The following is a 19203-nucleotide window of genomic DNA, read 5'->3' on the forward strand; positions in this document are numbered from 1 at the left end:
AGGACAGTTTATGAGGTTTTTGTTGGTTTTTTTTTTCTTCCTTCTTACCATGTTACCAAATATTTGATGCTTTACCTGACATAAAAGAACATGGACTACATTCAGTGTTAAAGAGCTCTCTCTTCAGGCAAACAGATGTTCTTATGTAAAAACTTGATCATTTCATTGGAAACTGGTACAGGGCAGATAAAACAAGTTTAGCAACACTGTAAATTACATTGGCTTAGGCTGTAATACCATAAATATTATTTGAATTACTCAGTCATTGAAAAGGAGGGTTACTACAGATTCTGGAAAAGATCAAAGCATTTTTATCCCATAAATCATATCTTACATAAAAGTTTCTTGGCAATGATTACAAAGATCTGGAAGAAAAGTCACTGCAAAATCCTTAACTTGTACAGTAACTAGTTTACACACACACACATATATATATGTATATATATAAAAGATTAATCCATTAATCACTGTGACTTCTAATTTATTGTATTTCCAGGACAGATCTCTGCAGTAGGAGAGAGAAGATGTACAGCTTAAATTTTTGGCAGCTAAAGTTACGAGAGAAAACAAGACATTTTTAACTTTCTCTCCCTACCATTCACCAGTGCAGGAAAGCAGAGGGCATGGAAATGCACTATAAACTTGCAGGTTTTCCCCCTAAATACTGCATGCCGTATAGGCAATTGAGTGTAAAACAAAATAACGAACTTTGAAGTTTTCAGTCTTTTTACCCTGAAATATGGTGTTTTATCACAAAGAGCTGTCGCTGGAGAGCATGAGGGAGTGAAGAGCTGACTCGGAAAGATGTCCACCTTCTCTACTGCTTGTCAACAGAGTGGATCTTGTGAATGAAGTGGAGATTGGTGTCTGTCTTGGCCTCAGTGACCACAAAGTGATCAAGTTTAAAATCTCTGTTGACAGGAGAAAATGTGCCAGCAAAACCTCAACTCTGGAAGTGAGGAGAACTGACTTCTCAGTCCAGTCTGCTCAGGAACTTAGTAAGTAAAGTCCCTGGGAAAATGTTTTTAGAGGTGTTGGGGTATATCACTGCTGGTCACTTTTTAAACATCACCTCCTAAGCGCTTGGGAACAGACAATTCCCAAATGTCGGAAGTCAAGCAGGTGAGGCAGAAGACTAGAACAAGAATCTTCACTTGGAAATAAGGCAAAAAGAGAAGATGTATATCAGTAGAAGCAAAGTTCGGTGACATGAGAAGAATACAGAGATGTTTCTTGCCACTGTAGGGAGGAAATTTGTGTGGCTAAAGCTGAACTGGAGCTGAAGCTGGCCAGAAATGTGGGGGACAATAAGAAGAGTAACGGCAAGAGGTAATGTAAAAATAACATCAGCCCATTACAGGATAAGGATGGTCATCTCACAAGCAGGGATATGGACAAGTTAGAGGTAAGACATTCTTTGCCTCTGTCTTCAGCATGGATTGACAGGACAAGGGGGTCTCAGTGTCCTGAGCTGGAGGACCATGAACATGAGAATAAACCACTCCCAGTTGACCCTGAAATTGTGCAGGGTCTGCTGCTCCAGGTGGAACCTTTCCAATCTATGGGGCCTGATGGGATTCATTCATGAATCCTCAAGGCTGATGTTATTGCAAGGCTGAAGTTATTGCAAAATTTCTCTCAATTTTCGAATGGTCTTGGAAATCTGGAAAAGTCCCAGCTGACTGGAGGCTGTCAAATGTTGTCCCAATTTTCAAGAGAGGCAAGAAGGAGAACCGCAGAAACTGCAGGCCTGTCAGTCTCAGTTCAGTGCCTGGTAAAATTGTGGAGAAGATTATTCTGGGAGGTGTTGAAAAACAGCTGGAGGACAATGCAGTCATTGATCACAGCTGGCACAGCTTCATGAAAGGAAGGTCCTGCTTATCAAACCTGATTTCCTTTTATGACAATGTAACCCACCCAGTTGATCAAAGGAATCCAGCTGATGCAATCTTTTAGGGTTTCAGTAAAGTTTTGATACTTTCTCTCACTGTATCCTTCTGGACAAACTGTCCAGCTCACAGCTGGATAAACACATCCTCTCATGGGTGAGCAACTGGCCCACAGGTCAGGCACAAAGGGTCACAGTGACTGGGGTGACATCAGACTGGGGACATGCCACTGGTGAGGCTCCACAGGGTTCCATCCTCGGCCCTGTGGGATTCAACTTCTTCATAAATGATTTGGAGGCAGGACTGGAAGGGATCCTGAGGAAGTTCACACACAATACAAAACTGGAAGGAGCTGTTGACTCTCTTGAGGGAAAGGAGGGCCTGCAGAGAGCCCTTGACAAATTAGGGGACTGAGCAATCACCAACCACGTGAAATTCAACAAGGGCTAGCGCCAGATTTTGCCCCTGGGATGGGACAACCCTGGTTGCACAGACAGACTGGGAATGAGAGGCTGGAGAGCAGTGCCATGGAAAGGGCCCTGGGGGTCCTGGTCAGTGGCAAGTTGGCCATGAGTCAGCAGTGCCCTGGCAGCCAGGAGGGCCAACCCTGTCCTGGGGGCATCAGGCACAGCATGGCCAGCCTGGCAAGAGAGGGGATTGTCCTGCTCTGCTCTGCTCTGCTCTGCTCTGCTCTGCTCTGCTCTACTCTGCTCTGCACTGGGGCAGCCTCACCTCATTACCAGATATTCCAAATTTGAGATGTGCTATGAACATGGTGACTCCAGTAATGATACTGATGGTAACTAGATTTGGAGAAATAGAAAGCAGCTTTTGAAATCTCAGCTGTGACTATCCACATAATTGAATATGTTAATGAAACAAAAGAAGACTAGTGCTTTCTGTAGACAGTATGTTCTGTGGACACTAGTTTTGCTGGCCAGACAATACTGTAGGTATTTCAGGGATCCAAACGGTAATAAATCAGTGATTATATGATGACTAACATCAAGTAAGAGTAACATTAAATGCTGGAGAAGAAAAACTTAAGAGGTCCAAACAACATAAGACATGTCAACCTGTTCTCAAATAGAGAAGACACCCCTATACAATTGTTGTAATATACAGGACTAATATACTAATTCTAAAGCTTCATATAGACGGCAAACCCTAATTCTTGTAGTTGTTTAAGTAACTTCTTCAGGATCTTATTTTTCCCTCAGGAAAAGCTGCATGACAACTGTAACATAAAGAACTCTTAACACACACAGCTGTGTATATTACAGATGCATAAAATGAAAGCAAGGCCAGACGCACTTTGTAGAAGTAACAGAATATTAATATTTTCTGACATAATTTCTGCTTTTATGCATGTAAAGTCCTGGAAGTTAAATCTAAAAAAAACCCAAAAAACCCCACTAATCTATTTAAAATTTCATCTAAAAGAGGACTTCACAACACAGAGCTTCTCAGAGGATTATGTCTGCTTGTCAGAGAGCATCCTGAACTATGCTGGAAGGAATCTAGGACAAACTGATTGCACTGTTAAGGCATTGCCTTATGGTTGAACTTAGAGCAGCTGGGACCTTCTGTTTGTGTCACTGCAAGCTGCACCTAAAGGATCATATTGAAGCACACTACATACATTTTGTATTTTTATATTAAGATAGCAATTTAAATTTATTTTATTTAGGAAGAAAGCTGACATTTGATCCAGAGGACTATTAATCAGTTCAGATGGTGTCTTAGCAAGCTATTCAAGTGGGATGCTTATGCTCTCTTTCAATTTAAACTACAGAATAGATTAAAACAAATTAATTACATCCTCAGAAAGTATTTTCTTTTTGCTAGCAGATTTGTACATCAATATAAATAGCTCATAAAGAAGCTTAGAGTTAATTCAATCATATAAAAAGAACTGTCTCATAAAACCAATCTATTTTCTAACTGAAACAATATCCACTTACAGCCTAATTTTCAGAGATACCAATTAACCTAGTGCACCCCAGAAAACCTTGTGCTTATTTTCTCCTTCCTTCAGGAATGTCATCTTTTCCAGGGCTAATCTTTGGTTTTCCTCTGGAGAGTGATTTGATACCACATATCTGACACTGCAAAACTGCTGAGGTGGAAGCAACACAAATAAACCAGAGGAAATGAAAAAGGATTTAAGGAACAACAACTCGTATAGTTCACATTAGCAAGATGTCCAGTAGTTACAGGACAACTTAAGTTGCACACACAAAACGTGACCTATGCCTGCATTTCTTGTGACATGCTCTCCAAAAAACTTTTCAGAACTCCAATACTGAAAATCATATTGAAAACAGGATGGTGTAACCAAGCCTTTATCATCAATTTAATTTTCTTTAAAAAGTTACAAAATAAACCCACAATTTTTTTTTTTTTTTACTTTTTAAATTTGAAATAAAAAAATTCAAATTATTATTTTACACTGGTCATGTGTATAAATATACCTTGTGCACTTATGTTATCTTTTTTTAGCTGGAGAAGTGTATAGGAATAAGCATATTACACACACAAAAACCCCCCCCATTTTCTTATTTACTATCTTTGTAAAAATAAATTTGCCAAAGTGAAAAGACCATAATCAGAATCACTACCCGAAATCTACACAAGTTTATCTATGTGCTTCACCCAGTAACAGTCAGACCTCCACTGCAATTTTCAAAAGTGTAGATCAACTTTACAGAGCAGGAGAAAAGCAGGAAGAGCAATCAGGGTCCGATGCAGATCCTGTGTCAAAGACTATTCCCTTCTTTAGATGAATTATCCCGGCTATTCAAAGCTTACATAAGCCTCTTTTAGAATGTTTTTATGTATCTAAAACAGGAAGCAATCAGTTCATGGTCACAGTAGGACAAATAGTAATAATGGATTTTAGTTAAAAATATTCAGACTAGGTATTAGAAATGCTTCTTTCAAGACAGGCTTCAGGCACAGACTGCCTGTGGAGGTTGTGGAATAACCATAATTTCTTAAATGCCACAGATACTTCACAGGTCTTGGGAGAGAATTATAAATTAGTGCTGGCATTGGATATGGGAGCATTAGCCATTTTTCTAGGATCCCTTTTAGTCAAAAATGGAAAATTAGTCAGGTCTGTTTTATATTCTCATGTTTGCATGTTATGTTTAAGAACTGGAAAAAATTTTAAGGATTAAATTGCAACATTTTAGGACCACTTTAATGTATTTGTTCCCTGCTAATTACTGATCATGCAATTAACAGAATAAATACTGTCAAAAATAATAATAAATACATAATAATGCAATCTAATAAGTTAAATTATGCTAGTCAGTTATGAAACTAAATCCACTTAAAAAGTTTATGGGTCATTTCATAAGAATCTCTGCTTTGAACTGGATTGTGAAAGATGCAGTATCACCAAAGCAAAGGGACAGCCCCCAAATAATGGCACCAATCCCAGACCCGACTACATTATCTAGCAACACATTTTATTCAGAACAAGTAGAGAGCCACATTTTCTGCACAGAGCAGGTTTAAGATGCAAAGTTAACTTGCCAAAGACCTTCTGAAGAAACTTGAAAGGTCAGATGAAACCTGTTAGAAAAAAAAAATCCAACTTTAAAGCTAGATTCATTTTATCATTCAGTGTCAATTGAAAAATCTCCTTCTGGGAAGGCTGCTTTCTATAATTGATGAAGTTCTTAATGTGACAGACGTTGAGAGCCATGATTGATTTTGTGCCATTTAATACATTGCAATATATTGGTGTCAATGATTGTGTAAATCAGATTGCTAATCTAAGACACAATATGCAAATTTCTTTTACAAGGACACCGCTGCTAACAAGCACTGATAAGACTCTGTCCAGTGTCTAGCCTTTTGGATTTATGGTAGGCAATGGAAAAATGCTGTCTTCCTCTCCAGTAACAAAACAAGTCACTGTTGCATAAGCCCTTCTTTACCTTGGATTAGTCTTGAAAACCAGATTTTGATTTATATTCCATATTTCTTTCCTATATTCCTTTTTACTTAAAAGCTTGTAATGCAGTAACTTGCTGTGGCTCCTCTAATTTAGTGGAAACACTGATATAATTATTTTAATCCCTTCCAACGCTCCCTGAATTGAAAGCCTATTTATTCATCTTTTTGAGTTTTCTTTTTTGTGTTTTAAGCTAGATCATGCAAGAAGGACAGAGAACATGAAAAATCAAATCAGGGTCTTATAACAAAGGACACACTCATTAAAAGAGCTGTGGAACTGCTACTTATTCTGCAGAACTCTGTGAAGCCACATCTGTTAGCAGGCAGACCCACAGACTTTATTCCAGGGCAAATCTGCCTCTGGAATAAGAGGGAAAACTGTGGCTGCAATACTGAGTGACAGTCCAGAAGGTCTGTTATCATCTGGAAGCACAGACCCAAGTCTTGATGGAATAGTCTGCATTAGGCTGCCCATCCCAGAACACTTATTTTCACCACCTTCTTGCTTAAGGAGTGCAAAGAGCTCTGTGTAACAACTGAAGATGTTTGTGCCAGCTGAACTTACCCTTAAAAAATTATGACCACACAGCTGCTCTAAGTGATTGAGTTCTTTTGCTTTTGATGGTTTTGTGATGATTTATATCTGCTAAGACTCTCCAAAATTATTTGAATCACAGAGTTGCATAGCTGTAGAAAGAAGATTGAGTAGGCAGTGATGATTATGCTTATGGTTATTGTTTTGTCACATGAAACTGCAAAAGCATTTCATGAATGAGTCATGGTAAATTATGTTTAAATTACGGATTGTGACTCACTGATTTTCACATTGTTTTATCCTTCCAGCGTTCTTCTATAAGAATTTAAGAGACAAGAAAAAACCTGCTCTCTCAAGCCTGGAAAATAAGAAAAGGCCTATTCATCTACACCCAGCCCATCAGAAGGGCTAAGAATGAGGAGGAGATCACCCTAACCAAGGCAAGAAATTAGCAAATATTTTCTTGCATCTTTGATGTGTTACAATATGGGGAAGCTACATGCTGGAAAATCTACACAAAGCCCTCTTAAGAATTGACAGAACAATCCTATACATGGCATCCCAACATCAGAAGCTGTATTTGTCTTGGCTGCTTTCATCACTAGCATAAACCAAGCTAAATCAAACATCTCTCTGAAGGAAGAAATAGAGTTTTGTATTAATAAAATTAGCTTTTCCTGGCCACAGTTCTCCACACTTAACCCTCTATAAATTCCTGGCCTATCTTTTTTCTGCCCAAGTAAACAGTCTTCCACATTACTTTTTACTTTGGATAACACAATTGGTGCCAGTACTAGCTAGTGTCCCAGTAGCTTGTGTTAGCTTGTAGCACTAAAGGCACTGAGAACAAGAAGGAACTGGACCTGCTGTAGAAAGCCCAGATAGTGCTAAGGTTTGGGCACAGGTTTGGGCAGTGACTTCTCCCATTGCTTCCTGCCCTCTGGTAATAAATGCAATTCATATGGTAGAATGTGCTTCTATGTGACACATTACTAACTGAGAGATCAATTTTACAGAATAAAAATATACATGGAAAACTATCTATTTACTTATTTATGTACAGATAATATTTTTATCTCTATGTGAGTATAAACAGAAAAGACATAGATATATTGACACATAAACACAGAGGTATCCATGTAGTAGATATGTATCAGTATGTATGTAGTAGTAATATACATGAATATACTGGATAGCTATTTTTTTCTATATAGGTATTTATAGAAATATCTCTAGATATATTAATATAAATATATATATATGTATTATATAGATATATCTATACATTTGTCTATGTAAAAATGTAAATATATATAGAAAAAATATATCTACATATATAAAATACATAGGAATAATCTAAATTTAAAAATATATATCTAAGATACATCAAACTGATTTCAGAAACAAAGGTTTCAGTGTGAACTGTGACATGTCAAAACACCTATATAGTGAAAACTCAACACAGAAAAGCACATCATACTTTGGATTTTAAAAGAATCTTTCATCTCAGTGAGGAGCTTGTTCCTAATATTTAACAAAACATTAAAACTTTTAACTTAAAAATACATCATGTTCCAAATTATCAGACAATATATGGTATTTCTCTTCCAAGATTTGGCTTCATTAGGCATTCTGAAATCAACAGAATCATCTTGGGTTAATGCTACTGTTTGTAATGTATAGTCATCTAGTGATAGATATTGCACAGTTCTGAGAAAATGAAATAAGGTATTTGGTAAGCCAGAGGAATGTTTCAACAGTGGATTTCAGATATAGACCAGCCCAACCACCACTAAAAGGCTTAAGGGCTACAGTACTTCAGTCCAGTACTAGAAAACTGGTAGAACTTCTCAGTGTATCATCTCAGCTGTTACATCGGCCTGGAATTTCATCCTACTGCTCACTATGAACTTATAGAGCTGCTAAAAGCCTGTGTTTCAAAGGACATCTGTTATTTTATTACTTATTTTTCTCAACTTTGATCCTCACTAATTTGAAAGGCTAAAGGCTGTTATACCACTGTTGTATGAGGTACTTACTAATTAATGTTCATGAGCTGCAGCAAAAGTAGCTCCGTCAAAAAAACCCTAAACAAACAAACAAACAAACCAACCCCCAAAAATACAAACCCACAAAAACAACAGAAGAACTTCAAGGAGGATACCTAAACAGTCAGTGGTCAGGAAGCAAGGTGGCTTTCCACAGGTGACCAAGTAGCTATTTTACACAAGGTATCAGTCTCTGTTTTCAGTTGTGTTTACTGAGCTCAAAACCCATCATGTGGCCTTGGGATATGAAGGGGATGAGCAGGCTCCAGGAGCCAGGATGAAGAGCCAGCTTGCTGAGGAGCATGCACATGAAAAAAAGGTAGCCACGGCTGGTTTACTGGGAGGATAAGAGGTTTGGCTCCCAGGGAGTACCCTGCCTGCACAGGGCTGAAATCCAATTTCTACAGCATGCCAAGTAAGCTTCCTACCTATTACGCCCCTGGAGGCAGAGCTTCCCTTTCAAGCTTTTCCAAGATTAAATCACTACATAAGTAGTAAGAAACTCTTTGTGCTTTTCAGTCCTGGAGGGTTCCTCCTACCCCTTTGCCTCTGCAGCCTGGCTGTTTGCTCCCTGCAGCCTCCCACCTCTGCACTGCAGTTACCTGCCAAGCTCCCTTACTACACAAGCGGGCTCAGCAGCTCACCAGACAGGAACTCTGTCTCCTACGCACATCTTTTGGGAAGACTTCAATTTATACTCTATGACTAAACATCCATAAACATCACCTAAACAATAAAAATAAAGTACTGTTCTTCTCAAAGAACAGAAAGGAAAAAACCCAACCAAACAAATGGGGCTTTACAATATTAACTGCCTGACTGTGCCTATAACTATCCATGAAGAAGACTATAAGTAGTGAATGGGCAGAGGGATGAAGGTGTTGGACAAACATGCAATGCTTTTATTGAAACCTAAATTTGTATGGACCTAAGTCCTTAAATGGCTTTCATGCAAGCCAAGAAAGTCAAATTACCAGCCTCCTGAGTATTTCAAGACTTGAGGACTTTCTGAAAATGCTGTTGCAATCCAGGAATTCACAGGCATAAGGTAGCATTTCTTTATCTACAAGCTGATATCCTGTCAGAGATGCTTTGCCAGGATTATCTGCTCATTTCAAAAAAGCAATAAAAAAAATCAATGCAAAAGAAAAAGCAAATTCTGTTGAGATAACAAAAAAAAAGGTGTACCAAAAGTCTTAAAACTATATGATGTTCTGTAATATTTTCAGAAGCATCCCCAGTTCATGTAATATCCCTGTTGTGAGGCTAGAACCTTCGCCTGAACAAAAATAGAACACTTTTTAAAAAAGGAATGCTGGTATATATATGTATCCAAGCATATCCCAGGAATGCTTGTATATATATATCCAAGCATCCTGGATCAATCCCCATACCTTCAGGGGCTGTGCTGCCATCTTCATCAGCTAAGGTTCAGAATGATCTAAGACTTACTTTAACGAATTCAATAATCTTGCTCTACTATTTGTCATTGTGAGGCTAAGTATTCTGCAGAAATTGATGAATACATAACTAAAAGTATTTCACATTACTCCTCTGCAAGAGACATAATTTGCCCCGGACATTCCAAGACTTGTACTGTATTTAATATAGTGAGTTTCTCTGAAGTATCACAGTTAAATTACCTCTTCTGTATGATAAAAGAAGTGAGTGGCTATTATCCCTCATCAAAACAAAATACATAAGGTCACAGAAAACAAAAGAAACTTAGAAGAGAAATATTTAACTTCTCAAGCTTCATAATAAAAAACTCCAGATAATAAAATATCCAAAATGGAGCATTATGTTTTATTACAGATACATTCAGCAAGGAAACTAATTATACAAAGAAGAAGCTAGAGAGAAAAATTTATTTTCTGCTTTGTATATGAATATAGAGGATTAGCAAGATAAGACAACAAGACCTTCCTCAGAAGGAAAAAAATGTCTTAAGATGCATGATATGATTGTGAAAAAACAGACGGCACTGTAAATGTCACTGAGTCAGGTGCTGCAATTATGCCTATCTGTATGCTTTATACTTGAAATTTGAGAGTGAAGTCACATCATTATACCCATACTTCAAATTCTGTGTATTAATATACAGGATTTTATTTCCAGGATCAAATTATTTCCATATAAAACATTTTTCTACCAGAAAACATGTCTGAAGTTTGAATAGGACACAGTTTATGGACTTTAGGCTGCCAGTCAAAGATTTCTGCTATTATCATGTACTACCTTTAAGTAACTGATAAACACTTAAATAAAAAAACCCAACAACAAACTCACAAATTAAACAGTCTCAGTGAATAAGAAAAAAATTTAAACAATAATATTTTTCAAAACTGCTAAGGTGCAATCCTTCCCACTCTCCGTCTCAGCAAATGAAAGAGGATGCATAAGTGGAAATCTTTAGAGAACGGCTTCAAGAGTAAAGAATGTCTTCCATACAAAGACAGAACAGAGATTTTCATTTTGCAAGACGATATCAAGAAGGACAATGATGATAAAACTCCATATAATCATGAAGAACTAGAAGGCACCAGGAGACCAAAGCACCCTGAGAGATTCCCTTTACACAGACTTTATGTCACGAAATACATTAATACAATGCGGCTACTACAACAGACTCAATCCTAGTTCATTGTATTTGCTTGAAAATTTTCAAATCTGTGTTTGTATAACCTACACAGCTGTTTTAATTTCACTCAAGAGAACCATCTGACTTTTTGCAAAACTGTATCATAACACAAATAGCAGCATTGCAGGAAACAATGTCAAAACCCCCTCATTTCATACTTTGGGGTTTGTTACCCAGACTTGAGATATATGTGCAAGTTTGTGGAAATATTTTTAATAGAATTATTGCCAGCATAAGAAAAATTCTGTGAACCTAGAGATCTTTAAAATCTACTCTGTCAGCTTGTGAAATTGACAAGACAGGGTTTGCAACTGTTTTAAAACAACTATGTGACACTAGGAGCACAAGATCTATCAATTAATAAGATGAAAATGTCTTGGTTGTTTTCTTATATTTGAATAGTCTTTTAAATAAATCTGGAAAACACTAGTCCATTTTATCTCACTCAACACATCTCAAATGCAAAAAACCCATAGGCAATAGATCAAATTAAATAACCTCCCAAGCTACGTAACTCTTAGGAACAATTTGTTCTGATCCAACTGACAAATGAAAAATTACCATCAGATCAATATAAAACCTCTTTATGTGAGACAGAACAAGCTGAAGACTGAGATTACCAGAATTCAGAACAAAAATACACTACATTTTTTCTCAAATCAGTTAAAAGGTGAGAATAATACTTTTATTACACCTACACACAACAAGTCCTATTTCAAAACAAGTATTTAAAAGCTGATCAGCTGGCCTGCAAATATTCTACCCATCCTATTGTGGATAGTCTTCTAACCATGTAAGGATTCTCAAACCTGGAGCACTATTCAGACAAGTAGTCTGAATTGATTATGGATTGGATGTCAAGAGTATTTAGAATGCTTGCAGCCTGAATATTATAAAAGTATAGCAAGAAATATAACATCTCATGTAAACAGAAGCATCATGGATGCAATGAACTTTCTTCCTGAGATTTTGGTTCTCACTTAATTTTGTCAAAATTACTGTTAAGTTGACTACAGCTCAATATTGTTTTCTGTTCATATGCAACTAATGCCACCTTGCAGTGGTATTAGTTCTTATGATTTTTCATATAGCATATGAAGTAAATGAGAAACAGGAAGTATTAAGAAACATTAAATGCTGGTGGCAGTGGAAAGAGATTTTTCTCCCAAGTATTTTCCTCAGGTTTTATCTGTGACCTCTTGCAGTATAGAGGCTGAAAGAGGACTGAACGCACTGTTTAGGGAATTAACAGACAAAACCTGACTTTTAGAGGTCTTAAACTCAAGACCATATTTGCAAACATCTATTCATAAAGGCAAAAAAGCTTCAGTGGAGTTTCACAACTTCAGCAAATGCAAACATGAAGTAAGCAGTACTAAGATTTACTCTGACAAGCGACAGGACGTGGCCTCAAATCAACTTTGTAGGACAGCTCCAGTAAACTGCAGTGGTCTTCTCTGAATCCACTGCAAAATCAAGTGTGACAGGAAACAACGCAGGAGGAAGCTTGAAAAGCAATTACATGATCTGATTTGACTGCGAAAAATGCAGAGAAGTTCAATTCAGATAATTCTGCTATTTTTGTGGCTACAAATATTTTCTGCCACTACAGAAATCAATACAAGAATGAGAAAGATCAAGAAGGTGAACCTGAGGAAAAATGTTAGCTTAAAAAATGGCTTCACATAGTAACTTTTCTACATCTAGGTTTTCCAAATTTAAAATATTATTTAGATAGACTGTGCAGGGAAGTATGGTGTTATCTGTAGCCAATATAATGTATATCAAAACACATATAAGTTAATGTTACCATGCAGACAAATGTGAAATTCAGACCTCACTTTCAATGCAGTCTCTAGTTGCAAATGATATTTAAATTATAGGAGCCCAATTTCAATGTATTACTTTTTTTCTATAAAGTCTGTGTTCAGTGAGATTTGTTAGACTGTTGTATAGGAAAAGTCTGTGGAAGTTGTTGTGAAAAAAAAGGCAGTTGCCTGTACTGAGTGAAAATAATTTCATTGAGAACTTCTAGAAAGTGTTTTGAGTCAGGAATTTAAAGTTTGCTAGTCTGAAACATTAGGTAACATTTTTTGAAGGTGTATGAAGTAGGAAGTGTTAAAATTATGAAAACATAAAGATGAACATTAATTTGAAGATGTGTTAAGAATTTAAAAACTCAAATTCCTGATTTAGATTGCAAGAGTTGTGATTAGCAAGTGTTAGAAAACTAAGGTCAATACCTCTAGTCAAGAATAGAGTAGTGCATTGTTATGGCCTCAGAAATTGCAATATTATTGATTTGTCAACCATTCCTTGTAAGTTTCAGATTCATTGTGAGAGTCTGAGGTTATTATTTTTACAGGAGTGCTAAATCACTCATCTCTTCCTATAATCTAACTTGTAGCATTTGGCTGTATTGAATCACATAACTAGAGACCATAAGTGAAATTCTCCAAATGACCAGAAACTGAATAATTCTGGACCTGCTTACATCCAAAGCCCCCATGTATTTTATGACCTTTTGCTCTTACACAGTTATGATATATAACTTACAAAACTAGGAATCAAGACACATTGAAAATCATTGGTGCTCAAGTACTGTACACAAGTCAGAAGCTCTAAAATTTACTTTAGTAAAACACTGTGGGATTAAATTAGTTTTTACTGCTATAAGCTAATATTGATCCATTATGCATCTGAGAGCTTCATAATCATGTTACATAGTCTACATTTCATTTATGTAGCCTTAATAATTAAGTTTCTATTTCATACATCACATACTTAATGAAGTTTGTGGAGAAAGTTTGGTCTAGCTGGAAGGATAAATATTCTGCATCATGACAAAGGAAGTCTCTCTGACATGCAGGACATGAATGATTTTAAACATCAATCAAATTATCTATTACAAGAAGAATATCTAAGCTACTAGAAAATGGTATGTTTTCATCTTATGAATTACTGACACCCATAATTTCAATTACTTGTTTTTAAAACATTTCTTCTCAGAATGAAAATTACACACTTCATCCTGCATGGTATAAATTTGGGTTTGGAGGGTTTATTTCAAATTATTGTGTTCAAGATTTGTAAACAAAATTTCATAGGTGTCAAATTAAATTGACTTCACAGCTCTCTTCTATCCTTTCAGGCACATATTCCTCAGGACTCAGGCTGAATCTGTAAAGCTGATCCAACTGTTTTAACTTCTAAGAATCTTATCACATGAAAATGGAATTTCCCTTTCTCAGAAGAAAGAAGTTCCCCCAGCTCAGAACTTCATTCCTTGCAGATGGCATGGCAGAAAGCCTGCACTTTCCTGAACAAATACCTGCAAGAATCAGGGGACTTGTTGACCACAGGCCCATGGAAACTAACATATAAATCCCTTTTGAGAATATTTCAACCTGAAATTAACATAGATTACAGTCTGCTGACTGTTACCAGACAGAATACTATCTATAGCTGATCTCAGAGGTATGCTAGAGATGCATACTCAGTCAACTGAGAATATATCCATCCTCAAACATGCCATACTGAAATCTCAATATAAAATCCTCTATTATTCTTAAAAAAAAAAATGGAATGGGCAAAGATTATGCATTCTCAGGTCTTGCTCTAGAGCCACCAATCTGGAATGCAGTGCTATGGCATTTTCAGACTATTCTGTAATTTTAAGAGAAAACTAAAAAAACTCCCGTGCCATGGTGACATCTGGCAACTCCAGTGAATACAGGAAAACTGACCTGGATCTTCAGAGCTTATGCATTTCTTTCTATCTGTCACTGCCACCTTTTGGAACACTCTCTGACGGTTTCAGTAGCAGTTCTAATGAACCCTCTTTTGCATTTCAGCCACTTTACACCTGATCACATCCAGCATGCCTCATGCCTCAGGTCATAGCTCAGACAGACCTGCTGCCTACAGAGCGAGCAAGTGTCAGAAGCTCCTACTCCATCAGCAAGTTTGAGATGGTTTCACATATAGGAGGTTATCCAGCCTTCACAGAAAAGGAATTACAGCTAGCAACAGTTGCTGTTGAAGGAAACAGAATTTTCTCTCCTTCTCCCCATCTTTGTGCTCTATATCAGCCAGGACAAGTAATAAACCCCATCTTGTTATACAGAATACAGGTCCTGAAGTGTTACATTTTCCAGTAGGATTTCTCAACATTGTAAAAGCCATATGAAGTGGGCTATTAATCTATGTAATCTGTAGCAATGTTTTAAAAATCTGAAATTCACTGATTTTGAATAAAAAAATGCAAAGACCTGAGAAACTGACTGCATCCAAAGACCTATGGTGCTGTGTTTGAACAGACACTGAAGAGCACTAAGTTTTTAAAGCAGTCAAATGTGAGGTATCTTTCCCCATCCTAATCAACTATAGTAGACGCTTGCAAAAATAATACAGAAGGAAATTGCAGGATATTCTTACTCAACTTGTCTGTCCATTTTTACCTTCCTGTTCCTTAAGCCTAGTCATTTGTTGCTGCTTCATCTTTATCACCTTTACAGTAGAGGACTCTGTATTGGCTGCACCAGCAAAGAGAGTCCCAGTGTGATTCAGAACTCCTTGTCCTTTTAGGTCAGAAGTTACGAATAGGTAGAGCACTTTTATCCAAAAATCAAAGAACAGAATAAAGTTATAAGAGTGTTGTAATGACATCTGCTTCTGTTTATTAAAATAACTCCCCAACCAAGATCTATCAAATAAAGTTAGGCTTATTTTTTCTACAGCAGTCATGTTCTTAAGCTCATTCTTTGATCCCTCTTTTGCAATTCACTGTTCTTTCTCACAGACTGTCGTGGTTTGGAAACTGACCAAATGCCAGGCACCCAGGACAGCTGCTCACTCCTGTCTTCCCTGCCACAGCTGGGCAAAGAAGAGGGAAAGAAATTAACCAAAAGTCTTCATGAGTGAGAAAATGAACCAGGAGAAAACACTTCAAGGGCAAAACAGGCTCAACGTAGAGTTGCAAAGTTATTACTAAAATCAGAGTCAGAGGAGGATAATGAGAAGTGAAATAAGCTCTTAAAGACACCATTCTTCCCTCCAACCCCTCCCTCCTTCCTATTAATAGAGCAGGGGAACAGGATGAGGGGGTTTGGGTCAGTTCATGACTGATTTCTTTCTTCCAGCACTCAGGGAGAGGAGTCCTTCCCCTGCTATGCCATGGAATCTGTCCTACAGGAGACAGCTCTCTGCACACTCCTCTAACATGGTCCAATCTCACAAGCAGCAGTCATCCCAAACCTGCTGCAATGTCAGTCTCCTCCCATGGGCAGACCGTTTTCCCAACACTGCTGTGGTGTGGGTCACTGTTCCACAGGGTGCAGACCTCCAAGGCCAGGCTGCTCCAGCTGGGAATCAGGGGTCTCTTCTCTCCACTGGGACTCCCACTGGATCACAGCCTCCTCCAGGCATCCACCTGCTCCAGGATGGGCAGCTCCCCACGGGCTGTGGGTGGATCTCTTCATCCCTGTGAGCTCCATGGGCTGCAGGGGCACAGCTGCTCCACCATGGTCTCACCACAGCCTGCAGAGGAAATTCAGGTCTGGTGCATGGAGCACCTCCTCGCCCTTCTTGGTGTCCAAGACCTTGGTGTCTCCATGTTGTTTCCCTCACATGTTCTCACCTCCTCCTCCTTTGCTGGATAGAAAAAACTGCATGCACATATTGTTTAGATTTCTTCTTAAATATGTTTTCACAGAGGCATAACCAACATCTCTAACTGGCCCAGCCTTGGCCACCAGCATGTCCATCTTCAGAGCCATCAGGAATTGGCTCTGCTGGACATGGTGGAAGTTTTCAGAAGCTTCTCACAGGAGCTTTCTTTGTGGTCCCCCCATTACCAAAAACTGGGCTGAACAAAACCAACACACAGACTAAGAAGTTTGACTATGTTTCCCCATGCATTCATCCTGGGACTTGTAAAGGAATCAGCCTTTTTATTCTTCTCAGCTGATTCATGAAGTGCATGATTTTACTCGATTTAACAATTTCTCTCTTGTTAAAACTTTATCTGGAGAAAACCTGTAGAATACATTTTATTTTGAATGACAGATGTGATACTAACCACTACTGATTTACATTAGAAAATTGTCTTATGAATCATTTAAGAGATTAAATTATTAAATTAAATACCAACACCACCACCCATCCAAAAAACCCAAACTGACCAAAAAAGGAAGAAAATCCCAACCAACATGGAAGAACATATATGCAAGCCAACCCAATGCATTCTTGTTACATCAGACTTGCTACCTTGACAGATTAATTGGTTCATGAGCAATATCTACGACTAAAAGTTCTCGAACCTTTCTGCATCAAAATGAGTTTTTCTAACACACAAAAATTGCCAGAGTAATTGGAAATTATCAGGTGACACACTAAAACAACAACAGGGTTGTGAGTGAACAAGATAACTGCTTCAGTTTGAACAGCAGTAGTATTTCAGCTTTATTTTATCAGTCTACTACTATGGGCAGAAGACGAGAGGACCTTTTAGGGTTACATGTTCTAGAAAACAAAGAACAGTGTCTTCTCACAGAGACCCACAAAGATTTCATTACATTTACTCAACCAGTTACAACTAGCTTGATTTCCCCCACTTCATCACCAATCTCCAAGTTAACAATTCTTGTCATACCTAACCAAATTCATCTCACTAAAAACCAAACCAGCAAATGTTCATCTCAGATGGACTCAGGCAGGTCCCACTCCACTAAGGCTGTTCCCAGCCCCAAGTTACAGTTCATCCCCTCATGGGAATTTATTAATCCTGAGTGTAAAAAGATAATACACTATGTTTCTGTGCTGCTTTGCTTTCTATCTGTGTTAATGCAATGTGTGGTGCAGGCAGTAAGAATGTCAGTTCTTTCCAGAAGCATCAGATTCAGTCTTGGTGCACACTATAAGGATCCTCTGTCAGGATTTTGAACTGAAAGGCTTGTTACAGGAGAAGGCAATAAGCCAGCAGTGTTGTGTTTATTGTAGTTTTCCCATATTTGGAGAGATCTAAAGATGTGGCCTCATGTGTAGCCGCACAGCTCACTGCTTTAAGGTCATTTTTTAATCCCATACTGTTCTTATGTACTTAATTCCTCATAATAATTAGCTCTTGGAAACTGTCAGCCTAAAATGAATGAAATATAAAGATTTTCAGTGAGCAATTTTGCTCTGATTTTCAACTGTGTTTTCTTATAACTGGAAATGTAAGCTTTAGACAACTGGTGCATCCTTTTCAAGTTTTCTCTTGTTTAAGCACTCTTTGCCTAAAAGACAGAGTTCTGGTATCTTATGAGACCCAGTTTTGTAAGCTATGCACAGATTTCATGGTCTGATTTTAAGGCAAATCATTGTCATCAAAGAAAGCTGTAATCATAGCTGATCATTACTTCCATCGTTGTAGCTGCAGAAGTCAAAGGACCATAGGGCGTTTAAAAAAACATGGCCTCTTATATTCCCCTTTTAAGATTTGAAGCAGAGAACAAATCTAAATTCTAAATTAAATTTACAAATTCCATAGTGGGGGCTTCAAATACATGGAAGTTTGACTCTATGTTGTTAACAGAAATCTTCAGCAAACTAGCACTTTGTTGAAATATGTGCCAAAGATAAGCAACAACAACAAAAAAACAACAACAAAAAAAAAAACCCAAACACCAAAAAACCAAAACCAACCAACCAACCAACCAACCAAAAAAAACAAAAAAACAAACAAACAAACAAATACTACAGTTTTAGAGTTCAGCAAGTCTGTTATAATTATTCGTTCCATTTAAGCATAACCTATAATAGATATCTCTTTAAGAAAAATCAAGTAAAGACCTTGGCATTGGATATGTGTTCAAATGGCTTAATGCCATGATGTTTTTGTAGCCTGTAAATAGCAACAACCATTTTTTTAAACTCTGATTCCTATGCTGTTAATATATATTTAACTCACTGAGGTAATTCGTCTGCCTTCCATGAGCTGAGTATTTTTATTCTCCATGAAGAGCATTTACTTCATACTTTCCCTGAGGTGACTCTTCTCAATACATTCAGACAGTGAATTGCAGACACAGCTGTACCCCACACCACTTTATAAATATCTTTTTATTACAATTAGTATCA

The 19203-nt window shown here is 37.6% G+C and overlaps 1 long non-coding RNA gene across 1 annotated transcript; it reads left to right on the forward strand.

The window, feature by feature from the left end:
* Positions 1-741: 741 nt before the first annotated feature.
* On the forward strand, positions 742-1323 carry LOC146425017 (uncharacterized). Its single transcript, XR_014846927.1, has 3 exons — positions 742-844; positions 922-998; positions 1246-1323. It is a non-coding gene; the product is annotated as an uncharacterized LOC146425017 (long non-coding RNA).
* The last annotated feature ends 17880 nt before the right edge of the window (positions 1324-19203 follow it).

Source organism: Lichenostomus cassidix, chromosome Z, assembly GCF_008360975.1.
Source record: "Lichenostomus cassidix isolate B80296 chromosome Z, HeHo_3.0, whole genome shotgun sequence".
Lineage (NCBI taxonomy): Eukaryota > Metazoa > Chordata > Aves > Passeriformes > Meliphagidae > Lichenostomus > Lichenostomus cassidix.